Source organism: Suricata suricatta, chromosome 6, assembly GCF_006229205.1.
Source record: "Suricata suricatta isolate VVHF042 chromosome 6, meerkat_22Aug2017_6uvM2_HiC, whole genome shotgun sequence".
Lineage (NCBI taxonomy): Eukaryota > Metazoa > Chordata > Mammalia > Carnivora > Herpestidae > Suricata > Suricata suricatta.
The window spans coordinates 9,240,766-9,267,624 of record NC_043705.1 but is presented as its reverse complement, the minus strand read 5'-3'; the positions used below and the strand labels follow the sequence as shown (position 1 = coordinate 9,267,624).

The following is a 26,859-nucleotide window of genomic DNA, read 5'->3' as shown; positions in this document are numbered from 1 at the left end:
GTACGGGCATATGTGACACACTGTGTATCAATTCCTCATCGACAGATGGGTCACACGTGAGCCAAGGGGGAGCGTGGATGTAGCAGGAGCTGTGGGCACTAAGTCAAGCCGTGTTTAGAGTCTTCGTTGGCTGTCATTGGGAAGAAGCCCATGCTGATTAATTGATTCGGGACGTGCATGCACTTCTGTGGCGGGAAGCAGGAGGCCCGGGGGTGCAGAGTAAAGAGGCCCGCCTGTGAGCAGCCTAGGAGAGGCCAGATGCCCCTCCCTCCCCCAGGGCTCCTGTGAAATGAGAGTTGCGCTTTGCAGGCGGGCCCTGATTGGAGATGCATCTTATTTGCACGGATGTGAAACCTCCCTCACTGGGGAATCTGCTACAGGGAGGGCAGCCCTGTTTACCTGCCCAGAGAAGTCAGTGAAGAAGGGCGCTGCCAGGATCTGCAGACGCCCTAGCCAGGGCTGGCTCTAAGAGCCCGTCCTGAGGCACTTCCTGGCCTCATGGTTGTCTCTGAAGCCACTGCTTTGCTCCTTCCCCGCCTCCACCTCTCAGTCTTTGCATTTGCACTGTCTAGAGATGTAAGGTTCCCTCTGGAAATAGGCTTCTTTTACCCCGTGTCTTACTGTCCACCCAAGAGGTACCGTGCTTGGCTCTGGGAGTGGAACCTGCTGGTTAGCTACGACCTCGTCACCCTCTCCTCATCCCTGGGGCAGAGCGCTGTAAACAGGGACAGTCAGAATAGTGGGCTGCTGGGGCTGGGATGTCATTCTGTTTGAAGGAAAGCAGTCCCAGGGCTCTAGGCCGGCAGCTGGATACCACCCACGCCTTGGCATGCCTTGTTCCATTGCCATGTGTTACCCAGATGCATGAGACCTCACTGTCTGTCTGCAAACTCAATAGTTAAAACAACAAACATCGGGGTGCCTGGGTGGCTCAGTCGGTTAAACATCCAACTTGATCTTAGTTCAGGTCACGATCTCACCGTTCGTGAGTTCGAGCCCCATGTCGGGCTCTGTGCTGACCATGCAGAGCCTGCTGGGGTTCTCTCTCTCCCTCTCTCTGTCTCTCCACCACTTTCTCTGTCCTTCTCTCACCTAAAATAAATAAACTTCAAAAAATAAATAAGACAAACACCAAAACCTAGAATTTATTTTTTATTTTTACTTAAATATGTTGAGATTCAATTTACATAAAATAAAGATGCCCATTTTTATTCATACGTTTCATAAGTTTTAACACACACACATATAGGAAATCACATAATCACCATTACAGTTAAGATACAGAATATGTTCACCTCCTAAGAGACCCCCTATGCTCCTTTGCACTTGGTCTCTTCCAGCCGTGGCTCCAGGCAACCACGGATTTATTTCCTGTCTTTGTACACTGGTTTTGCCTATCCTAAAAATCTCATGTCGATGGAAAGTATACAATATATATCTCGCGTCTTTTGTTCAGTATATTTTTAAGATGTATTCGTATGCAAAGTTTGTTCCTTTTTAGAACTGAGGAATATGCCATCGTAGGCTTATGCCACAAAGTCTTTATCTGATTATTAGTCGATAGGTCCTCGATTATTTCCAGTTTGGGGTCTATTATGAGTAAAGCCACTGTGGACATTTGTGTCTGTCTTTTGTTTTGATTTTTCTTGTGGAAATTCCGGGGAGCTAATGAGTTGTATGGAAAATATTTAACTTCTGAGAAATTGCCAAACTGTTTTCCAAGTACTTGTGGCACGTTACCATCCCACCATCTGTGAAGGCTCGTACTGATTCACATCGTCATCAACACTTGGTATTGTGAGTCTTTCTAATTTTAGCTTCTCTAGATGTGTAGTGGTTTTAATTTGCATTTCCATGATGACTTATTCTATTGAGCAATTTCTCTTGTGCTTCTTGGTCATTCAGAGAACAAGAGAATTGTCCTTTCACATATATTGCTTGTCTTTTTTTTTTTTTATCATGTTGATTGTCTTCCTAATGTTGATTTATAGCAGTTCTTTATATTTTCTGGAAATAACTCCACTATCAGTTATATTTACTGCATATATATTCTCCTCAGTGGCTTGCCTTCTAAAAGCAGAGTGTTTAATTTTGAAAAAGTCTACTCTTAGCAACTCTTTTCTGTTGTGGTTTGTGCTTTCTGTGTCCTAAGAAATCTTTGCCTTCTTCCAGTTCACACACATTTTTTCCCTGTATTTGCTTTTAAACATAAAAGCTAAAACTATAATTCATTTTAAAGTAATGTATGGGGCACCTGGGTGGCTCAGTCAGTTAGGTGTCTGACTTTGGCTCAGGTCATGATCTCACAGTTTGTGAGTTCAAGCCCCACATCAGGCTCTGTGCTGACAGCTCAGAGCAGGACACTGCTTCAGATTCTGTCTTTCTCTCTCTCTCACTCTGCCCCTCCCCACTCGCACTCCATCTCTCAAATATAAATTAAGAACCATTTTAAAAACAGTAAAGGTGGGGTGCCTGGGTGGCTCAGTCGGTTAAGCCTCCGACTTCGGCTCAGGTCAGATCTCACGTTCGTGGGTTCGAGCCCCGCATCAGGCTCTGTGCTGACAGCTAGCTCAGAGCCTGGAGCCTGCTTCCAGTTCTGTGTCTTCTTCTCTCTCTGCCCCTCCCCCTCTCATGCTCTGTCTCTCTCTGTATCAAAAATAAATAAAACATTAAAAAAATTTAAAAAAAACAGTAAAGTTATTTTGATAAATGGTGTGAGGTAAAGGCCAAGGTCCATTTTGTTTTCTAAATAGATAACCAGTTTGCCAACATTGTCATTGAAAAGAGCATTTTTTCCCCTATTGAATAATCGTGGCACATTTGTCAATATCGTTTAATTATGAAGGTCTATTTTGGAATCTTTACATGGTCCCGTATCCTTATACCAAACCCATACTACTTAATAACTGTAGCTATATAGTAACTCATGAAATATACTTCATTATCATTTTTCAAGATTGATTAGTATATTCTAGATCCTTTGTATTAACTTTTTAAATTTTACAATTAACTTCTCAATTGCTAAAAGAAAACAAAAAGCCTGTGGGATTTTTAAAATATTTTTTAATGTTTATTTTTGAGAGAGAGAGAAGAGAAGAGAAAGAGACAGAATGTGCGCAGAGGAGGGGCACAGAGAGAGGGAGACACAGAATCTAAAGCTGGCTCCAGGCCAACCTGGGGCTCGAACTTACAAACTGTGAGATCATGACCTGAGCTGAAGTTGGATGCTTAACCAACTGAGCCCTCCAGGTGTCCGTGTGGGATTTTGATTGAGACTGCATCTATATATCAATCTGGAAAGAATTCACATCTGATTATCTCATAGGGTTTCAATTTTTAATGCTATGTTAAATGGTATTTTTTATATTTCACCTTCTAATTGTTCACAGCTGATATCTAAAATTACAACTGACATTGTATTTTAACCTTGTTTCCTGTGAACTTGATAAACTCATCTCTTGATTCTGGTACCCTTTTGGTCATCCCTCTGGATTTTCTTCCCATGTGATCATGCATTCTGAGAAAAATGATGATTTTACTTCTTCCTTTCTTGTATCTATGCAATTTTTTCTTATTGCACTATCAGTGACCCTCAGGATAATATTAAATAGATGTGATGAGAACAAATAACATTGCTGTGTTCCGTATCTTAGAAGGAAAGCAAGTCTTTTTTTGTTTTTGGAATCCACATAGTTACATACAGTGATTGTATTAGTTTCATGTGTACAGTACAGTGACTCAACACTTCCATACGTCACCTGGTGCTCATCCGGGCAAGTGTGCCCTCAATCCCCATCACATATTTCCCCCATCCCCCTGCCCACCGCCCCTCTGGTGACCATCAGTTGGAAAGCAAGTCTTTATTTTTTTTTTCATTCACAAATAGGTCTTATTATTTCATATAGTATTTTTGTTTGTTTCAAGTTTTTATTTACATTCTAGTTAGTTAACGTATACTGCAGTGTTGGTTTCAGGAGTAGAATTCAGTGATTCATCACATACAACACCCAGTGCTCATCACAAGTGCCCTCCTTAATCCCCATCACAAGTCTGTGAAGTTTTTGGTTTATGTCATATGTGAGATTGAGAAAGTTCTTAGATTGCTGAGACTTTTTATCATGATTGAGTGTTGAATTTTGACAAGAGGAACATGTTTTTATTTTTCCCTTATTCTATTAATATGATGGATGACATGGGCTGATTTCTGAATGTTCAACCACATTTATATTCCTGGGACTCAATCCAAATTTATCACTTTATATTGTGTTGGATTTTTTTTTTTACTGTTGTTAGACTTGACCATAAAGCCATGTGAGTTTCATTTGTGGCAAATGATTTAATGACACATTTAGTTTCTTTATGTTTTTGAATTGTCTTTGGGTCAACTTTGATCATTTCTTTCTTTAAAGGAGTTGTTCACTTCCTACAAACTGTCAAGTTGATGGCCATAATGTTATTCATAAGAATTCATTGACAGCTGTTTAATATCTATAGGGTCTGTAGTGATATTCATCTTTTATTTCTAATATTGACAATTTGTCTTCTTTTTTTCTTGATATTCAGATGAAAACTTATCAATGTTATAGATCTTTTTAAAAACCCAGCTTTTAGATTAATATATTTTCTCTATTATTTTTCTGTTTTTGATCTCATTGATTTCTATACTAATCTTTATTAGTGTTTTATTAGTATTTTTATTTCCTCTACCACTTCAGATTTCATTTATTTATCTTTTTCTTGCTCCTGAAGATAAAAGCTTAGGTTAACCCTTGTAGATGCTCTCTTATAACACATAAACATGTAATACACATTTCTCTGTAACCACTGCATGAACTGCATCTCACAAACTGGACACGTTGTGTTTTGATTTTCATTCAATTTAAATTTTTCACATTTTCCTTAGGTCAGAATTTTTCCTTTTTGACCTCTGGGTTATTCAGGAGTATATTTTTTAATTTTTCATACATTTGGGGCTTTTCCAAAAATTTTTTTATTATCATTTTCTAGCCAAATTCTGGCATGGGCCACAAATACACTTTGGATGATTTCTATTCTTTTGTAAGTATTGAAAAGTTTGATAGGCCACAAAATTTGTGGCTGATCTCCAAGAGTGGCTATCTTGGAGAATATCCTACTGCATTTGAGAAGAATGTGCATTTTGACATCATTGGATGGAGTGTTCTGTAAGTGTCAAATAAGTCAAGTTGCTTCATACTGTTATTGCCTACTTTTTCTCTCAGTTATCAAGAGAGGAATGTTGAAGTCCCCAACTACAGTTGTGGATTTGCATATTTCTTCCTTTAGGTCTCTCAGTTTTTTTCTTATTTGTTTTTGAAAACTCAGAGGCTAAGCACATACACATTTAGTATTGTTGTGTCATCTTGAGGAATTGACCCCTTTATCATTATGTAAAGCTCTTCTTTATCTCTGATTATATTCCTTCTTCCAACGTCTACTTCATCTGAAATTGAAATAGCTAATCCAGTTATTTTGTCATACAATGTATATCATGTCTTTCTCCATTTTTTTTATTTTTAACTTATCTGTGTCCTTATATTTAAAGTGGGTTTCTTGTTAAGGGCATAAATTTGGATATGCTTTCCACATATGTATCTCCACATCTGACAACCCCTGTCCTTTTGCTAATGTTTTTAGAGGACTCACATTTATTGTGATCACTGATGTTGCTGGATTGGAATAATTTGTTCTTTGTTTCTTTTTTCTTCTTTTTCTGCCTTCTCTGTATTTGACTATGCGTTTTTTTATTATTCTATTTTCTCTGCTCTCTTAACTTATTTACATAGAATTTTAGTGGTTTTCCTTGGGTTCACAATATATACTAAAAATTTTTTTAAATATTTTTTATGTCATTTATTTATTTTTGAGAGACAGAGAGAGACAGTGCGAGCATGGGAGGGTCAGAGAGAGCAGGAGATACAGAACCTGAAGCGGGCTCCAGGCTCTGAGCTAGCTGTCAGCACAGAGCCCAACGCACGGCTCAAACCCATGAACCATGAGATTATGACCTGAGCCGAAGCAAGACGCTTAACCAACTGAGACACCCAAGTGCCCCTAAAAAATTTTTTTAATGTTTATTTTTGAAAGAGAGAGAGAGAGACAGAGCATGAGTGGTAGAAAGGCTGAGAGAGACAGAGACACAGAATCCAAAGCAGGTTCCAGGCTCTGAGCTGTCAGCACAGAGCCTGACTCAGGGCTCAAACCCACCAGCCATAAGATGATGACCTGAGCTGAAGTCTGACACCTAACAGACTGAGCCACCCAGGCATCCTACAATATATATTTTTTTCATTGCTTCTTGGCCTTTTGGCTAAGATCAAGTGTACATTTTTTTCATGTTTGTTTATTTTTGAGAGAGAAAGAGCATGTTCATGAGTAGAGGAGGAGCAAAGAGAGAGACAGGGAGAGAATCCTCTGCATACTCTGCTCTGTCAGTGCAGACCCTGACAAAGGCCTTGAACCCACAAACTGTGAGGTCGTGACCTGGGCCAAAATCAAGATTCAGATGCTTCACCAACTTAGCCGCCCAGGCATCTCTACAATGTACATTTTTAAAGTACTCTGAATCTATAGTCAAATAACGTTATACTAATTTTTATAGTTTAAGGACCTTATAACATATCAGCAATGCCTCCCATTCATCATTTGTGCTATTGTTGTTGTATGTTTTACTTCTAGATAAGATATAAATACATAATACATTGTTCCTGTTTTGCTCTGAATTGTCAATTGTCTTGTAGAACAGTTAAAAATAAGAAAGATAAAACATTTCATTTTCTCTTTATTTTTTTGACCTCTTTTTTTTTGTATAGAAGTAAATTTCTGACCCGTGTCATCTTTATTCTCCCTGAAGAACTTGATTGAACATTTTTTTGTAAAAGGCAATGAATTCTCTCAGTTCCCCAGTTTTTGTTTTGTCTGAGAGAATATTTCTCCTTCATGGAAAAGGATATTTCCACTTCATATAGCATTCTGGGTTGACAGTGTTTTTCTTTCAGCCTATTTAAGATCTCTCTTCATTGTATTCTTGCCTGGCTGGCTACTGATACATTGACTCTAGGGGCACCTGGGTGGCTCAATCAGTTAAGCATCCAACTTCAGCTCAGGTCATGATCTTGCAGTCCATGAGTTCGAGCCCTGCATCAGGCTCTGTGCTGACAGCTTAGAGCCTGGAGCCTGCTTTGGATTGTGTCTCCCTCTCACTCTGCCCCTCCCCTGCTTGGACTCTCTCTCTGAAAAATAATGGTTAAAAAAATATATTGACTGTAATATTTATACTTGTTCTCTTATTGATACTGTCTTTTTTTTTTTTTTTTTTTTTTTTACTGCCTTCAAGATTTTCTCTTTGGTTTTGGGCAGTTTGACTATGAGATGCTTGTCTAGGTTTTTTGGGTTGTTTTTGTTTTAATCCTTCTTGGTGTTCTCTGAGCTTCTTGAATCTGGGTTTGGCATCTGTCATTAATTTTGGAAATCTTTCAGCTATTGTTTCTTCAAGTAATTATTTCAGTCCATTCTCTATGTTCCTAGCGATTCTAATTTTGCACATGTTAGGGCATTTCATAGTGTTCCGTAGCTCTTTGATGTCTTTTCTAATTCTTTCTCTCTAGTCTCTTTTCTTTTTGCTTTCAATTTGTATAAATCCTACTGACTCTTCTTCAAGTTCACTGATTTTTTTCCCCTCCATCCTCTGTGTTATATGTACTGATGCACCTGTTGGAGGCATTCTTTATCTCTTTGTTATTTCCTACATTTCCATTTATTCTTTCCTATAGTTGCCATTTCTCTGTTGAAATAACCTATCTGACCTTGTATACTGCCTACCTTTTCCATTATTGCATTCAATATTGTTAATCATAATTGTTTTAAATTTCCCATGACTGTTCCAACATCTGTTCACTCTGATCATTATTTTACCTCTTGTACAATGTGAAGAGGCATCAAATGATGAGTGAGATATTGCTGAATTTTTTATTTGCCTCAGGTTTCAGTAGAGGTTAGAATGACACTATCACTGATCTTATCGTTATTTAAATTTTTGATATCTTATTCATTGTGAAAATATTGTATTACTTTTGAACGTTTGAATATCACATTAAATATTCTATATGTTGATTTCAGCATCCTCTTAAATTTTGTGCCTGAGGTCAGTGCCTCACTTGGCCTACCCTAGTCCAGGACTTCTGATTTCTATATCTCGAAGCTAAAAACATTGAAATTTTAATAAACTACATTGAAATAGGTAAGCCTAATATAAATGCAGAGGGATTTTAGGATGAAAAGCCTTCTGGAAGTTTCTACGTTAGACAAAAAGCTAGTAAAGCACACGCTTCACCTGAGCTCTTCGCCTGGGGACCTGTGTCGCACTGACTTCTGACCGATGGGGTTTCGGTAGTTGTAGTCATGGCCTCCCAGGGGGTTATTGCGGACGTAAGGGGCTCCCAGAGCCTCCGACAGAAGCCCGAGGTAGGGGCAGCGTAATGTTTTTAAAGATTATTAGCTCTCATCTGAATGTGGCCAAAGGGATTCTAGGGCTTGTTCTCCGTAAGAAAAAGTACCCAGGGCTGACCGGGTCCTGCTGTTGAGGGGGGACCAGCACATAAAAGAGCCAGGATCTTGTGGTTAGAAGAGGCTTAACTATGTCTGAGGCTTGAAAAGGTACCACTTGAAGAGAAAGCGTTTGTCCTAGCACCTTCCCAGCCCGCTCCAGTGAGGGGAGCCAGGAGAAGGAAATGGACTGAAGGTAGTGCTTGGGTGCCTCCTCTCTGTGACCTTCCTGAGGTCAGCAGGCCCGACCTGCATTGCAGGAACCACCCTGAGGGGTGGGAAGGCCCGTGTGACTGTCTTCGCCCAACAACAAGAGGTCACAGTTTCAACAGGAACATGTGCAGCCTCTTACATGCACACCTCTTAGCTGTGACTCTCAGGGATCTCCCCCCCCCCCACCGCGCCCCCCCCCCACTGTAATTCTTTGTGTGAGAAAACCCTTAAAGAAAAAAATAATAAAATTATTTTTCTGTGTCAGTGCTGGTGACATAACTGAAAACTGAGCCACCTCCTTAGAGACCCAGGGAGCGCATCCCAGGACAAAAAGGCCGAAAGTCTGCTTATAACTGGATCAAGGTTTCCTTGTTGCGGCTCTAGGTACTGTTCTGATCACATGACTCTCCCCCTGAAGTCATGACTAAAACTATATTCTTGAGCCCTCTCTCCACACGTAGTGGCAGCTGAGGCCATGAAACAGTCCCAGTGGGCTCCTGGTAATGATCACGTCCTGTGATAATCCCAAAAGCCCCCCTCACGTGATTCTGAGCCCATTCTGACCTCAAGAGGTGAAACATAGAGGGTCATACTAATTAATAATTAAGCTACACACTGGTAGGCCTGTGGTGGGTGGTGGCTTCCTTCTGCATCTGGTTCTCTACGTTTTAGCTATGGGGCTCCGTCCGGCCCTCTCAGCGCGCATGAGGCATTAATCAGTCATAGACTGGGGCTAAGTTAACACACAGAATTAAGATGCGATTCTCAAGGCGCCTGTGCGGCTCAGTCAGTTAAGCGTCTGGCTTCGGCTCAGGTCATGATCTCATGGTTCGTGGGTTTGAGCCCCATGTTGGGCTCTGTGCTGACAGCTCAGAGCCTGGAGCCTGCTTCTGAATCTGTGTCTCCCTCTCTCTCTGACCCTTCCCTGCTCGCACTGTCTCTCTCTGTCTCTCAAAAATAAATAAAAAACATATAAAAAATTTTTAAATGTGATTCTCTCTGGCTCTCTCCAGCAGCCCCTTCTTGAATGGCTATGCCTGTCCCAGGCTTCTTTCTCTGCTTCTGAAGGACAATAAGCTGGTGGATTTTCCCACTGAAGCTTTAGTGACCTGGCATTATTACCCCCACGTCTGTGGGTCCCTTCAGGCTGAAGTGACAAAGACAGGAAATTCATTCTGTGCCGATCACTCTTCTAAATTTCGACTCCCTTCCATAATTCACCTGTGTTTGTCAATCTCTAGAGCCTTCAGGTAGTTGGGGTTTTTTTCCTATTTTGTTTTTTTTTTTTCCAGGAGTTATAGCTGTTAGTGGAAGGAGCATAGGTTTATTAGGACTGTACTCCTTCTAAATCCAAACCACAACCTCTGTGATATTTTGCAGTTTTCGAATGCCAGGTTGACTCTTTGTATTTTTATTTATTTATTTGTTTGTTTATTGTTTCAGGTTTTTATTTAAATTCTAACTAGTTAACATGTAGTGTACTCTTGGTTTTTAGGAGTAGAATTTAGTGATTCATCACTTACCTATAAAACCCAGTGTTCACTGTTGTGTTGATTCTTTTAAATATGTAAGTTCTCTGTTGCAGTGATTCCCTTTTTCCATTCAGAAGTTCTATCCTTTTTTCTATTTTATTTTTCTATTCATCTTACTTATTTTTAAGGCCTTGTCTGCAAACTTTTCATCCCAGGTTCATTTCTCAGTCTGCTTTTATTAACTGTTTTATCTGTTGATTATTAGTTTCCTTCCTCCTTCTTCACTTTAGTTTTATTTTGTTGTATACTCGATATTGTGGATTTTTAAACTTTTTAGAGGCTTCACATTATGTTTTCTTTCACTATAGTTGATCCCCGCTTTCCTTTATGGGGCTCACAGAGTGGGGACTGATGACTTATTCAGAGACTCAGCTAAGAAAATGCTTAACTGTAACTTTTGTTAAGTCGCAGTCTCCCTCCCTTCCTCAGTTTACCTCATCCCTGCTCTGAGGTATAGTCTTCCAAATCCTGATGTGGTCACTGGGTGCACCCATCTTGGTAACAATTCCCAAACTCTAGTCTTTGTTTTCTCATCATTGTGAGACTACCCCGAAGTCCATTCTGCTTTTCACAGATTTCCTAATTCGCTTTTTTAAGTCATGTGGCTTCAGAATGTGGCAGATGTCTTTAGGGAGAAAACTGGAGTGTACTGAGGCCATGCAGGTTTCTAGCCCTGTGAGATGGCTAAAAAATTCTGATTTTTCTCATTCTGCATTTTGGGGAAAATCGACCAATGCCCACGGAGATAAAGCAGCCACAGAGGATCAGTTCACTTCTCTTCATGTTGTCTCCAGACTGTTGGCCCCTGCCATCCTGTCAGACATCTTATACAAATGATTTCTAGAAAGAAAGATGGCAGGGCTTTTTGTTATGGGCTTATCCGTTATGAGTGGGAGCCATAGCATGTCAGAAGCCAGAAGCCAGTCTGTGGGGAGAAGTGATAGACGTATAAATAAAACAAGAGAAACTTAAACAGACCAATTATGATAATATGCCACACACAAAGGGATACAATTCACTCTAACCTCCATACCCACTCTCTGCAGCCAAAACAAGAGAGGAAACACAAAGAGAAAGAACAGTTTCAAAAACACACCATACAGTCTCATGCCCTACGCTAACACATGCTATTCCTCTGCTGGAAAAGCCCTAATCCACAAACAAGACACGAGGACAGGTAAAAACACTAAGACTTCACGTTCTGGCCATAAGGGCAAAGGATGAGTCCATCTGGGAAGATTTGTCTTTGAAAAGGAAAGGAATGAGCCCCATCTGGGTCCATTTTGCTTCTCTTGACCACCATTTCAGCCAAGAAAGGGAGAGAGGCACATTTCTTCTCCTAGAGGAGGCTCCCCGGGGTTCTGCCACTGATCACGCACCGCGTGTGTGAGCCCCTGCTCTGTCCAGCAGTGCACTAGACACTGAACACACAGGGGTGAGACGAAGCACGGACCTCGGCCCCAGAGGGGCTCCCACTGCCTCGGCCCAGCTTTCTCTGCATGTTTGAGAGCCCCGCTGGCAGTTGCTAAGGGACAGGCTTTAGTGATGTGCTCAGTGAGATGTCTTTTGTTTCTCCTTCCTGCCCGTATCTTCTGCCAACTTTATATCTCTCCAATTAATGCCAAACCAGGCAGAAAGTTGTAAGCAAAAGAAAGGAGAAAGGCTTGTGCTTCTCCTAGCTTGAAACTGACCGCATCGTCCACTCTTCCTTTGCTAAACACATGAATGCCATTCTCAAAACTTTGCCGCCGTGCTGAAAAGGGAAAAGGAAAATCTCTTATAGGGATTATTATATCAACCAGATCCAATCATGCCTGGGTCCTTTTCTGATAAGGTAAATGGGGAGATTACAATCTAAAGGTCTCTAGCAGGAATAGTTAAACAATGAATTTGGATTTGAATAAAATGTTAACCCTCCTGGCATGCAGAGATTATAGAAATGTAAACTGTATCATAAGAAACAGTCCCAGTTGCATCGCTTAAAAAATACCAAAGTCTACTTGCAATTATTGCCAGAGACTTAAAAATTAAGTTTGCTTCCCTCGAGAAGTTTAACTGTCAGAATGGTTACTTCCATTATCTGCCCATCCAAAATTATTCAGTTGATTTAATCCCCTCAAAATTAGGGGATTTCCACCATGGGATTTAGCCAGGGGATTTTTCCAGCCCTGCTGATACCAACATTTAAGTGATTATGTATACTCTATTTCGTTCCCACTATTTCATCTCAGAAAATACGATTTTCCCAATTTTTCTCTCTTCAGCAGAAAAAGGATCAGGGCTGGGTTTGCTGGCAGAATTCAGCTCCGTGCCCTTTATTGGACAGAATAGCTTTAAGAATTGCTGCTGAGGTCTCTCTGGCAGGGGGTTGTCTTTCCAAGACCCTGATATGTTCCAGCCAGAGCGGTTCACCGGTCAGAAAAGAGCAGGGTGTTGGGTTGTTGACATAAGGAGGGTTGGCTAACCCGGGAAACATTTGGAGATATGGTCTGATGTCTTTGTAACAATATACCCCCGTGAGTGTTTCTGTTCAGAGGGATAGGAGGCAAGGAGAGGGAGGGGGCATTGTTGTTTCATTCAGTGTCGGGGGTGGTGGGAACTGACACAGCTACATTGAGTCTAAGCTGTATTCACAAAGGCATAGAGTGTGCAATAGATTTTACATAACTTCAAAAAGTGGGATCATTTATTGCCGTCAAGGACTAATACTTTCACCATGTATTCCCTGCTTTATGTAGAGTAAGGGCCAGAGAGCTGATGATGGCCATCAGGCAACTTAGTTAGGGTCCCAAACAGCTTATTTATTAATAATAAAGTCAAAATCTTTAAGACATAAATATTTTGGACATTTATCACAAACAACTTTAGTCCCTTCAGTCTTCGGGAAATGTGAAGTTGAGGGCAAGAACGTGGTACAACATTTCTGCCCCTCCCTCCATCCCCAGGAAACATAGATGCACCTGTCATGATCTCACGGTTCGTGGATTTGAGCCCCATGTCGGACAGCTCAGAGCCTGAGGCCTGCTTGGGATTCTGTGTCTCTCTCTCTTGGGCCACCCACCCCCCAGCCACTTGTTCTCTGTCTCTCTCTCTCTCCAAAATAAATAAACATTACAAAGATTTTTTTAAAAAAAGAATTGTTCTTTTGGAATATGTGTTGTCTTTGTGGTCTTTAAGAAATGATAAAGAGGGGTGACTGGTTGGCTTAGCTGGTAAGCATCTGACTCTTGATTTTGGCTCAGGCCATGACCTCATGGTTATTAGATCGAGCCCGGTGTCAGGCTCAGTGTGGAGCACAAGGCCTCTTGGGATTCTCTCTCTCCCTCTTCTCTGGGCCCCTCCCCCACTCATCCTCTCCCCTCCCCATAAATAATTAAAACTTTAAAAAAAAAAAAACCATAAAAATGACATAGAAAAAATATGTGTGAGGAAGAAAACAAAGAAGAGAGGAAGGAAGGGAAGAAGGAGAGTTACCTTGAAATTTGTTTCAGTCACTAAAGTTTTGTTTTTTTTACCATAAACACAGCTCTTAGGTGGGTCGCATATTCACCTTCGTTAATGTAACAGGTTTCAATCTGCGTTCTCTAAAGTCCGTCCACAGTTAAGTAGAAGATGTTATGGGCTTGGAAAAAACTGCTGGGATACTGCCAGTCCCTCCGTTTCTTTGGTTGGAAAGGTGAGAGGAAGTGAGCCGATCTGGAGCATGAAGAGAGAAAATACTTGTAGCCTTGAAATTAATATCTTTGTCACTCAGGTAACTGCCTCCTAATCAGAAAACCTAGTTTGAGAGACTCTGAATAGTCCTGCATCCTAAGACTGCTTTCTGTTCCGAAAGGAAATGTAACCAGCAAGGTGAACTTTCCATGGGACTCATGAAGAGGGGAAAGCAGAATAAAGCCAGGGCTGAACAGAGGAAATGCAGCAGATAGTAATCCAGAGAGCCCACCAGAAAGCCACAGTTCAAAAGCACGATGTGGAAAGAAACGCAGATGATAATGCTCAGAGCATCAAAGAAGGAAAATATTAACAAAACTCTGGGCTAAAAAGCATACTAATGGATTGGCACTTTTATAAAACTGATGTGATGGAGGGTCTGTGAATTGGTAAAACTTTCTGGAAGATAGTTTGGCAATTTGTATCAAAATGAAAAATGTATATGTGTTTACTCTTTTTTTTAGAGAGAGAGAGCATGGGAGAGGGGGAGACAGAGAGAGAATCTTAAGCAAGCTCCGCTCTTGAAGTGGAGCCCACTGTGGGGCTTGATGTGGGGCTCAATGTGGAGCCTGATATGGGGCTCAGCCCCCCTACCCTGGGATCATGACCTGAGCCAAAATCGAGTTGGGTTCTCAACTGACTGAACCACCCAGGCACCCCTAAATGAGTACACTACTGACATGGCAATTCTCTCTGTAGGAATTTATTCTGAGGACGTAGGTGAACAAGTACATAAAGATGTATGGCAAAGAATGTTTTTAACTTATTTTATATAATGGCAAAACAAACTTTGGATAATTTAATAATCCAGGAGTATGTAGCTCGGTTTAATACATTAAGTGGAATACAGTGGCTTAGTCAATTTAAGTACTTTTGGCTCAGGTCATGATCTCACAGTTCAGGGGATGGAGCCCTGTGTCAGGTTCTGAGCTGAAAGCACAGAGCCTGCTTGGGATTCTCTCTTGCTCTCTTGCTCTCAGCCCCTCCCTCCCTTCCTCTGCCCCTCCCAAACCCTCAAAATAAATAAATAAAGTTAAAAAAAAATAAGCAGAGTGTTGAAGGTCGGTCTGTCAGAATTCAAATCTGGCCTTTCCACCCACTGCTTGTGTCATTCTGGTCACATTAGTTAATACCTTTTCGTTTCCTAATCTAGAAAATGTTTTAAAATCTCTACAATAGCTTCATAATCTATTAAAATATATTTCAGAAAGTTGTTTCAAAGATTAAATGAGTTAATTACATTGAGAATCCATGCACGTAGTAAGTCTTCAGTAGGTGTTAGGTATGGTTATTATGCAAGCATTATAAGGGTGAGATCTGTATTAACATGGAAAGTGGCCCTACTGGACTAAAGTTACTAGCATGTGACGTAGGTTTATAAGGAATAATGTATATATGGATGCATGCATACAAAGAATTCTGAGAAGTTTACTATAATTTTGATAATATATCTCTGATAATGGTATTTCAGATTATTTTCATTTTCTTTTTTCTTATTTAATGCTTTGGCATTTTTATTAATGTGTGATGTAATAATAATATAATAATAATATAACTGAAATGCTGTGTTACAAAATTTAGATTAGCTTTTCGTCTGCGAAAAATCAAAACTCCAGATGAAATATAAAAATTACAGTTAAAACACTTTTTTAAGTTTATTTTTTTATTTTGAGAGACACAGACAGAGCAAGTAGGGGAGGGGCAGAGAGAGAGGGCAAGAGAGAGAGAATCCCATCCAGGTTCTGCACTGTCAGCACAGAGCCCAAAGCAGGACTTGAACCCACCAAACCATGAGATCATGACCTGAGCTGAAATCAAGAGCCAGATACTTAACTGACTGAACCACCTGGGCATCCCAAAATTACAATTTTAAAGCACTATGGAACCTAGTTGTTAGGGAAGAATTACCAAGGCAAAATCTTGGAAAAGGTGAGTTACTCACTCAAAATAACTTTTACTCTGAGGGCATTAGCTGGTATGTAAGAAACATATCTATCTGAACTATCTGAACTGTAGTTGTGATGACCACTTGTAACAAGCAGAACAGAAATTAAAGCTCAGGATTTGCAGCTCAAGATGTAAGTCTGATACCCATTCTTCCACATACCTATTAAGCTGGTATCTTAATTGGCTTCATCCTCAAAATAAGTATGAACCAAAAGTGATTCCTTGTTATTCAGTTTCTTTTCATTCCTTCTCATTCTCTTCTTTCCCCTCCTCCTTCTCCTCCTCTTCTTCCTTTTCTTTCTCTTCTCTTTAATTCTCTCTCTCTCTCTCTCTCTCTTTCTCTCTCTCTCTCTCTCTCTCTCTCTCTCTGTCTCTCTCAGCTTTGCAGCTGAGTTAACATTACCTGGATAGTCTGAAACAACTCCCCTCCCTGAACTTGTGTTAAGGTGATCCCAGACTGGTGATGATCAAAACAAACAAAAGTCCTTTCTGAAGGAGGGTAACTTCGTCTTCATTAGCTCTGAATTATTTCTAAAACTCTCTTATTTTTAAGCACAATGGCCAGCATTCATTCAAGGAAAACTAAACATACAAGGAAATACATACATCTTGAGCAAGAACCAACTCAAAGACATAACAGAAATAGATTGTAAAAGATCAGAATTGTCATACACAGACTATAAAACTTTTAAGGTCAATTTGATCAGCAAAAGATGGGAAAGTATGAAAAGTGACATAGCAGATGTTTAAAAAGCCAAATACAATTTCTAGAATTAAAAATGAGGTAATTTAAATTAAGAATTCAATAAATCAGATTATTAGCAAATTAGATCAGACTGAACAGAGAATTAGTAAATTGGAAAATAGATCAAAAGAAATTATCTCAATGACAGCACAGTAAGACCAAAAAACAAATTAATTAAAGAAAGGAAAAACATGGGAAATGATGAAAAACACAAGTGATAGAGTAACAAGACTTAAAATAAGTTTAAAGAGAGTTCCAAAAAAAGAGAGATAGAATGGAATAGAGGTAAGTTAAAAGAGATGATCGTAGGTAATTTCCTAGAACTAAAACCACAGATTTAAGGAACCCACCATAGCCCAAACAGTGTAAACAGAGAGAAATGCACTCCTTTCTAATGAAGCACAGAAAACCAAAACAAAGAGAAAATCACAAAACAGAGGGGGAAAAGGGTATCGTCAAAGGAATAGCTACTAGAGTGACAGCTGACTTGTCAACAATCTCATGGAAGCAAGAGAGGTGAGGTGAGATGTTGAGGTCAATGTCTTGAAGAAATAAAATTCTACCAACATAGAATTCTATACCCACCCAAATGGTAAGAAGAGTAAGAAGAAATAAGGGCACCTGGGTGGCCCAGTCGGGTGAGTGTCCAACTGCAGCTCAGGTCATGATCTCATGACTCATGGGTCCAGGCCCTGCATCGGGCTCTGTGCTGACAGCTTGGAGCTTGGAGCCTACTTTGTATTCTGTGTCTCTCTCCTTGACCCTCCCCTGCTTGTGCTCTTTCTGTCTTGTGTCTCTCTCTCAAAAATAAATAAACATCAAAAAAACTTTTTAAAGAGTAAGAAGAAATAAAATATACAAATATAAACATAAAGTCTAGAACCATAACAAAAAGATTGAGAGATTTTTCCATTGGTAGACTCACACCAAAGAAAATTCTAAAGCACGTACTTTAGGCAGGAAGATATGATTCCAGATGGAAAGTGTAAGGTGGAAGAAAGTATAAAGAGCAAATAAAATGGAAAATATGGAGGTGAGCCTAAATGAGCTTCAGTTGTATAAACAATGTTAATATTTTATGGGAGGGATGGATGGATTTATTTATTTAAAGTTTATTTATTTATTTTGAGAAAGCAAGCATATGCACGAGCAGGGGAGAGACAGAGACAGAGGGAGAGAGAAAATCCCAAGCAGGTCCATGGAGCCCAACTTGGGGCTTCATCTCATGACCTTGAGATCCTCAGATGCTTAACTGACTGAGCCACCCAGGTTTCCCTTTGGGGGTTTTTATAATATAGCTTTAAAATATAACTCTGTGTGTGTCCACACATCTAATGAACAATTGGAGATTTAGATTTTTTTAATGTTTATTTTTGAGAGAGAGAGAGAGAGAGAGCGTGAGCAGGGGAGGGGCAGAGAGAGAGGGAGACACAGAATCTGAAGCAGGGTCCAGAGTCTGACGTGGGGCCTGAACTCACAGACCATGAAATCATAACCTGAACCAAAGTCGGACACTCAACTGACTGAGACACCCAGAACAACTGGAGATTTTAAAACATTCTTGTCTTGCGCTCCAGAACAATGTGATGTGAATAGTCATAGGAAAGTTGTCTGAGGGACACTTTGGGCCTCAGCAATCTTAAGCAGTATATTTTGAGAAAGATACCAGATTCTGGTGGACATCATTTTTGGCCTGTAACCACTCTTCCTTTCAACTTGAAACAACACCCCCGTTTTCTGTGGAGGAACCTATCTTCTACATCCTTTTATTGGTACTTTCAATCATAATACCCAGTAGTCGTGGAAATGGGCACAAAACCTGAGTGTCTTGGCTACTGAGTACTCCGTGCGGCCTGCCTAACGCAGTACCACAGACTGGATGGCTTATGAGCAATAGAAATGTATTTCTCACGGTTCTAGAGGCTGGACGTCTGAGGTCAGGGTGCCGGCGTGGGAGTCAGAGCGCTCTTTCAGGCTGCAGACCTGTTGTGTCCTCACGTGGCGGGAGGAGCTAGGGATCTCTCCAGATCCTCTTTAATAAGGCAACAATCCCATTCATGAGAGCGCCTCCTTTGTGGCCTAATCACCTCCCAGGGTCACCACCTACTAATACCCTCACTCTGGGAGGTTAGGCTTTCGACACGCGAATTGAGGAGGAGAGGACGCAAACATGCAGACCCTAGCACTAGGCCAGGTCGGTCAGAAACCTTGTCTAGGATTTTGTGTGCGTGTGGACATGCTGAACGAAGAGATTCATCCCTCTCTGATGACCGGCTGCACATTGTGCAAGTGGCTGATGGCCAGTTTCCAAACATGTGAAGGAAGCTAACCTTAGAAAAATGGACTGGACAGGGGCACCTGGGTGGCTCAGCTGGTTGAGCATCTGACTTCGGCTCAGGTCACGATCTCCCAGTTCATGGGTTCGAGCCCCACATTGGGTTCTGTGCTGACAGCTAGCTCAGAGCGTGGAGCCTGCTTCGGATTCTGTGTCTCCCTCTCTCCTGACCCTCCCCTGCTCATGCTGTCTCTCTCTGTCTCAAAAATAAATAAAATGTAAAAAAAAATTTTTAATAAAAAAAAAGAAAGAAAAAGAAGAATGGACTGGACACCAGAGAAGGTTGGAGAGGAGATTGGATAAGGAAGAACCTAGAAGTATCCGGGTCTTTTGTTGCATCAGTGCTGAGGGTCAGCTCCTTCCTCTCCTTTCCCTTCTCTTCCCTTTTTGTCTAGCCAGTCCAATTCCTAATTGTTCCGGAAAGTACAGAGGGGAGCAGCGTGGCAAGAGACTGTGTTGGAGGGCCTGGTCGGGCTATAAAAGTAAGCTGCATGGGGGCACCTGCCTGGCTCAGTCAGTGAGGTGTCCAACTCTTGGTGTCGGCTCAGGTCATGATCTCATGGTTTGTGGGATCGAGCCCAGCGTCGGGCTCTGTGCTGACAGCTGGGAGCCTGCAGCCTGCTTCAGATTCTGTGTGTCCCCCTCTCTCTGACTCTCCCTGGCTTGTGCTCTCTCTCTCTCTCAAGAATAAACATTAAAAAAATTTTTAAGGAAGCTGCATGATACAGCAAAAGGCAAGGAGTGGAGGCAGGCCATGTTCTTCATCACAGAGGGACAAAGTTGTTCAACAACCGACGAGTTGGTTGGAGGCCCATTGCTGGGTCATCGGGTTTTTGTCTTGTTATGTTTGGGGTGGGGGACATGCCACCTACATTTCATGGCTGGGGGCTGAAGAAACAGGCCAAAGAAGCCTGTGGACGTTACACAGAACTCTCCGTGCCAAAGCCACAAGTGATCTGTGCATAGTTAGGGAGAAACAAGAGATTTTAAACCATAAGGTGTTCTGATATGATTGCTGGAAAAGCGTAAATGAGAAGCTGTGGATTATTAGTTACTGAAATCGTGTTAGATATCCCTGTTTGCTCACTTCTTAGTGGCTAAAATTAGCAGGCATTGGGGCGCCTGGGTGGCTCATGTGGTTAAGCGTCCAACTCTTGGTTTCGGCTCAGGTCATGATCTTAGGGTTTGTGGGATCAAGTCCTGCATTGCGCTCTGTACTGACAGCTTGGAGCCTGCTTGGGATTCTCTCTCTGTGTCTCTCTCTCAAAATAAATAGCTTTAAAAAATAAATAACATGCATTTCTAGTACCATTTTTTTTTTTAGAAACAGATTCTATTTTTTAAGAGAGAGACACAGAATGTGAGCGGGGGAGGGTCAGAGAGAGAGGGAGCCACAGAATCCGAAGCAGGAATCATGACCTGAGCCGCAGTCGGCCGCTTAGGCAACTGACCCACCCAGGCGCCCCTCTACCACCATTGTTAGGAAGAGTTGATCTGTCTAGAGTATGTTGCACCAGTTGGGAGTAAAGGAAAGCTAAATGTCACATCGGCCCCATGTTCCCTTGGTGGCAGTCGCCCACTCTGCAGGCATATTGCCCATGTCGGGGATCTGACAGGGACTTTGCTCATAGAGGAGCTGCTGAGACGTGGTATTCATGTCTTGGTTTGGTTGCTTAATGGTTTCTTCCCTCATACACGTAACCCTCGGCCTCCCCCTGCCAGTTCCGGGTGGTGTCCTATTGTAGCTTTCAAGAACAAAGACAGCCCGCCTCAAACAGTTTCCCTGTGACACATGCCGCGCTCTTACACGTTGTCAGACACATGTCCTGCTGCAGGTACCTCTCAGGAAGACGTAGACAGAATTAAAGGCCGGGTCAGAAAGCATCATGGAGGGCCAATGGGCGACTGGCTGTGTGGCGGCATCCGGAAGAGGCTGCGCTTCATGCCTCGGGGCTCCCCTTTTCCTAGCCTGGAGGAGGGCCCAGAACAGCCCATTCACCAGTGGGCGGGGAGTGTCGGGAATACCGCCATCCAGGGTGCCAGTGGGTAGCGTCCTGGGTAGTATCGTTGTGGCGGGCAGTGGGGTTCTGTGTGGTTAGCACCTGGGTTGGAAGGCCTGGCTTAGGTTGGATTGAAAAGTAGTTCTACTAGAGGTTCCAAAATTTGAGCTCTCTCTCTCTTGTGTCTCTCTCCCTTTATTTACTTTTTGTGTGTGCCTGGAAAGAACCAAAAACCCATTGTCTGAGGCATGACTATCTCTTTTTATTTGTTTTAATCTCTCAAGTGGTTGTCCTTATCTGAGTGAGTGAATAAACGATCCAAATAAGTCTCGTAGCCAAGATCTCCTCTCCACCCTACATTTTATCAAATCCCTATAGCGCTATGTACCTTCCTGTCCACGGCTCTGTTGCTCTGGGTTTGAAGCCTCAAGGAACAGAGTTCAAACTGTCTACCTGCCTTATCTCTCTTCTCACAGATCCACGCGGACCGGAGGAGTTGAGTCTCCCCAGTGTTTACTGAGCACCTACTAGGTGCGGGGCCTTGGGGCAGACACAGGAGACATGATCCCGGATGAGACCAGCTGGCCCCTTCAGCAGCTTTTGTTCTGAAACTGGTCGCAGGTTTGAAAGAGGTTTGGTAAAATTCTGCTTTGAGCCCCAGAATAACTTTGGGTTTTAGAAGGCGTATGCACACCCCAAGTACCAATATGCCTGTGCTTTACCCAGTTTGGGGTGAGCGACACAGGCAGAGAGGCCGAGGTGGTTTAGGACCTGAGACCCTCTCCCTCCAGGGTCTGCCCTTTCTCCATCCCACCGACCTCAGGGACGGACATGCGCAGATAGAAAACAAGTCAAGGGGCACGCGGGAGGCTCAGTCTGTTGTCTGACTTCCGCTCAGGTCGTGATCTCACGGCTCACGGGTTCGAGCCCCTTGGCACAGAGCCTGCTTCTGGTCCTCCATCTCCCTCTCTCTGCTCCTCCTCCACGCATGCTCTGTCTCTCTCTCACAAAAATAAACAAACATTCTCAAATTTACACAAGGAGAGAACAAGTCGAGACAGAGCCCCGGGGTTACTGCTCATCAGAACAGCCAACTTACGTGTCCCCGCAGATTTTTTGTCCTGCTGGATTTTCTTTTCCGTCGTCTGGTAGGTCTGAAGTCCAGGTTGGGTCTCAGACCCTTTGCTGCTGTAGGCTTCCTGGACAGTGGACGTGTCACTCCTACGTACTGTCCTACCCAGTTTGTCGCAGAAAAAGATCATGCCCTGACGTTGTTGCCGTTGTCCAGAACATGTTTTGTTCCCAACTCCTGAGTAGCTGCTTTTGGTGGTTCGGGGTGGGGCTGTCAGGCTGTCCCCTGGAGCCTGGGTGGAACAACTCGTGGCTGTGGGGACCAAGGAGCTGGAGAGAGGCAACTGCAGGCAGGAGGAAGGGCCGAGTGTGTGGGGTCCGGGGGACGGGGGGCCGTCAGGGACTGTGTCTCAGCCCAGGGGGCGTGGCTCTGCAGGAACAGCACGGTAGGTCTGGCCGGACCCCCCAAACTTGGTCTATGAACTCAAACCACAGGAAGAGGGTATTCCTCCCTCTTGAGCCGGGCCCTGCATATACTTTATGCCGCTTAATCCTCACAGAAACCCTAATCGTGGAGCGCCACAGGCGGCTGAAGCCAAATAGATTAAGTCTCAAGTCTGTGAGACCACACAGAAGACGCCGGCCTCAAATTCCGACAGGCCCGCTGATGGCAGAGCTTGGGCTGTCCACCAGCCCGCGCCCGGCTGGGAAGCGCCCCTGCTCACGTACCAGTGGTGGTGTCCTAGGACACGGGGGACAAAGGCAGGACTCCCTGCCGCACTTCTGTCATTCAGGAGCTGGTCTCTGGCTGCCAGTTTGTATTGACTCCTCTCCTGGTGTTCTGGGAGCCAGCCCATTCATTCCCTTGCCCCGGGACGGCCACTGGACCATATAGATGCATAGGAGACTGGTGGAAAGGCTGTATTTCTAGACTGAGGTCATTGTTAGACTGTTAAATTAAATCTCAAGATAGAAGATTCCAGATTCCAGCTGCTTTTCCCCCTTCTTTCGCAGCTTTCCCTGTGAGTGCTTGAGGGCCACAGCTCTGGCCAGCCCTGAGGAAAGGTTCACGGAGGATGCCATGCCAATGAGGGGTGTGGGCCATCAGACCTGTGGACAGAGGTGCTGACGTCTGGCCCAGCCAGGAGGTCAGCCACACCTCTGGGCTGTCCAGGCCAGTGTCTGGCACTGAGCCACCACACAGCCTCCTGCAAGACCCCGGGGATCGCCCACTTCCCTATGGTATTTTTTCTATTTTTTATTTTTTTAATATTTATTTATTTTTGAGAGAGAAAGACTGAGTGTGGGCAGGGGAGGGGCAGAGAGAGAGGGAGACACAATCCAAAGCAGGCTCCAGGCTCTGAGCTGTCAGCACAGAGCCTGATGCAGGGCTTGAACTCACGAACCATGAGATCATGACCTGAGCCGAGGTCGGACACTCAACCGACTGAGCCACGGAGGTGCCCCCTGTCTGGCATTATTTTTGCAATAAAGGACACGGGAGTAGGGAGAGGCAAGGCTGGCTCAGGGACCATGCAAGGCTCTGGAGATGGAAAAAAAACAGAGCTCTGTGCTCATTTCCATCACATAGATGCCGTAGGGCTCGTGCCCTTGGGCTGGTTTGACTTTTCAAAATAGAACCCTTCCCCTGCTAATAAGCCAGCAACGCTCACACGCTGATCCACCAGCGCTTAGCTGCATGGGTTTTCGACTTGCTATCTCCCGGCCTCGCACCATTCCGTCCATATTTGTTCTGCGGCTTCCCCCCTCTCTCTCCCGCCTCCTGATGTCCCAAGCTTATCCTCCTAATAAGCTCGGCACAAAGCTGCTGCCATTGATTCGGTTCCCACCGTGTGCCAGGTATGTGTTCAGCACCAGATGTGCACGGATCTCACTTAATCTTCCTGGCATTCTTAGGTACCTCTTCAGTTTACAAATGAGAAAACACGCCCAGAGAGGTTCAGTAACTTGCTCCACATTGCACAGCTTCTCGTTAAGTGGAAATTGGGATTTGAGCTTCCATCTGCCTGATGCCAGAGGTTGCGCTGGTGGCACTGCCTGCCTGCCCGCCCTGCACAGCTGGGGGGTGGGGGGAGGTAAGAGTGTACTGCTGGGGGGTGGGGGTGGTAAGAGGCCGCTCTGCACATCGCACTTCCGGATCTGTGCTGTTGGTGGCGGGTGCCTGAGCCTGGCATTCGGTTGCTGCTCCCAGGCCCTGGCAGGACCATGCTACCCAGGCCTCTGGGTGTTTACTGTCGGCAGAAGCTTCTCCACGGCTGCCCAACGCTCTGAGCAGGCCGTCAAGGAGCCCTCGCCCCCTCCCCGGGGCGGCAGCTCTTACTCTCAGCCCAGTGATTTGAGCACCGGGGAAAAGAGTTCCCGCGACCCGGCCCTCACGCCTCCCTCTTCCCCCGCTGGAAGTGTAAATTGCGAGATAAGGAAGGAGCGGGCCAATTTTCCGGTGGCTTCTTGGCACCGAGCTCTCGGCCACAGGCCCTCCCTACATCCTTCCTGGAGACGGGGAGTGGAACACAAGCAAACCCCCCTCCCGCTCCCCCGCCCCCCGCGGGGGGGGGCGGTCCTGATCCCCCCTGCACAGAGCCTCCCAGGGCCGGGCGGGGCTTCCGGATGGCCCCCTTTAGAAAGGCGTGGTTTCTGAGGGGCTCCTGGAAATGCGGTGCAGGTGGGCTCGCGGGCGCCCGCCTCTTCGGCTCTGTTTGCTCTCCCTAATTGTATTTTCTCTGCTGATTTGCCGGAGTCAAGTTTTTCTTCCCCCCTTTGTGCGAGGTCTAGGTGGTGTGTCTCGTACCCATGTGGCTGGAGGCAGCAGCAGGAGGGTAATTGAATGCTTGGCACGGAGCTGCGAGAAGCCAAGTGAGAGGAGAAGCAGGTCCTGGGAGAGCTTGGGGGACGCGGTTGGCCTGAGCCGTTGTGCGGGGCGCACACTGCGCAGAGCCCGTCCTTCCGCTTGGTCTCCGTCCAGAAACAGAGCTGCCAGCAGGCCGACGGAAGGACTTTGGGGGCGATTCTGACACCAGCTTGCGACTCCGGCTTTGGTGTATGCCGGTCTCTCCTGCAGGGAGCCCCGGGGTTCTCAGCAGGTGGCCAGAGCGCCCTGCGGGGGGGGGGGGGCTGGAAAAGATACCTGGGTCTCGGTTCTTGCCCCGGTCTAGTCTGCAGTCCGGCCTCACGTTCCGCAGCAGGAATCTTAGCTCTGGACTTCGGTCCGCTGTGGGGACCCCGCTTAGAAGCAAAAATGAAGCGGCCCCGCTTGGAAACCGGGGCCGTGGCCCTGGGCGCCCTTTCCCTGCTCACCTGCCTGTCTGACTTTGAGAGGCCAAAAGAGCCCGGGCTTTAGAGTCACAAAAGTTGGGCTTCCCAGGCGCGTAGGTGGCTCATTGGTTAAGCATCAGACTCTTGATTTTGGCCCAGGTCATGATCTCCCGGTTCGTGGGTTCCATCCCCACATCAGGCTCTGCGCTATCCGCTCTTTCCCTCTCTGCCTCTCCCCTGCATGTGTGCGCATGTGCTCTCTGTGGCCCAAAACTAAGTAAATAAACAAAAGTTTGGGTTTCAAATTGCGGTTCCTACTCCTTACAGGTCATTCAGTGAGTGCCTATTCATTGTGAAGGCTCGGTTTTCCGTCTGAAAATGGGACCCATGCATTACACTGCTGCGCAGAGTAAATGAAAAGGTTCAAAACACACATCAGCCCTGTACCTCTTTTGTGATGACGCTTATCACTTCACTCAATCCACACAGCCGTAGGAGAGTAGTGCCTTCATTGCCGTCACCATCCCTGTTTTATGGAGGGGGAAACTGAGGCAGAGAGAAGCCAAGTGACCTGTGCACAGGCTCACTGCCGGGCAGGGAGTGTGGCCCGGAGCAGACGTACCTGGCTGGGCCAGGCTGCTGGGAGGAGCCCTTTCTCTTGTTACCTCAGACCTGCTGGAGCCAATCAGGGTGCCTGCCCCGCCCCTTCCCCCCTCCCCCCAGGAAAGTTCTGTGACATGGGACCAGCAGACAGAGTACAGGAATGGGACATGAGGAGAGGAGGCTGGGTTACAGGGACCTGCCAGGCAGGGAGCCTGAGGGCTGGGGACCTGGGGTCAGCCAGGCCTGTGCCAGCTGCTCCCATCCCCAGGCCACACCTTCCCCAAGCCGGGTGTTCTCGAAATCCACAGTCTGTTTGCAGTCCTGATGCTTCTGACCACAGGTCGGCCCTGGTGGCCTGCTGCTGCTTCTCCCAACATACCCAGATTTGCGGCTTCTCCATCCGATTGCTCTTCCCTAGCCTCTGGGCGCTTGTAAGTGGAACCAGTGTGCCTCCCCCCCCCCCCCCCCCCCCCCCCCCCCCCCCCCCCCCCCCGCCGCCCCCCACACCTGGCCGCCTCCCTGCCTCTCCCTCGAGGGAGGCCAGTCTCTGATTTGGGTCCTGCCTGACCATTCCCTGCCTCTGCCTACATGCTGTCCTTAAGGCAGAGTCACTGCTCCCAGCACAGACCAGGGTCCCTATAATAACACATCATGGAATTAAGCTGAACGAGGAGGCAAGTGAGAATATAAGAATATATATATATGACATATCTCTTCATATATATAACCTCATTATATATAAATAATCTTTGCATCTATATGCACATGTATGTTATCTTTGTATATACAATAAAACCTTGGATGGCGAGTGACTTGTTCTGCTAGTGTCCACAAGACGAGCAAACGTTTCTAATACATTTTAAC

The 26,859-nt window shown here is 44.6% G+C and overlaps 2 long non-coding RNA genes across 3 annotated transcripts; both read right to left on the bottom strand.

Annotated features, from left to right (window-relative positions):
* Nucleotides 1–11,071: 11,071 nt before the first annotated feature.
* LOC115293872 lies at nt 11,072–26,011 on the bottom strand. 2 transcript variants are annotated; one of them, XR_003909641.1, is made up of 5 exons: nt 25,840–26,011; nt 25,265–25,362; nt 22,148–22,432; nt 13,858–14,003; nt 11,072–11,232 (listed from the first exon to the last, which is right to left on the bottom strand). It is a non-coding gene; the product is annotated as an uncharacterized LOC115293872 (long non-coding RNA). The 2 variants fall into 2 exon arrangements; XR_003909642.1 differs by lacking the exon at nt 22,148–22,432.
* On the bottom strand, nt 23,025–25,162 carry LOC115293873. Its single transcript, XR_003909643.1, has 2 exons — nt 24,929–25,162; nt 23,025–23,229 (listed from the first exon to the last, which is right to left on the bottom strand). It is a non-coding gene; the product is annotated as an uncharacterized LOC115293873 (long non-coding RNA).
* Nucleotides 26,012–26,859: the final 848 nt, after the last annotated feature.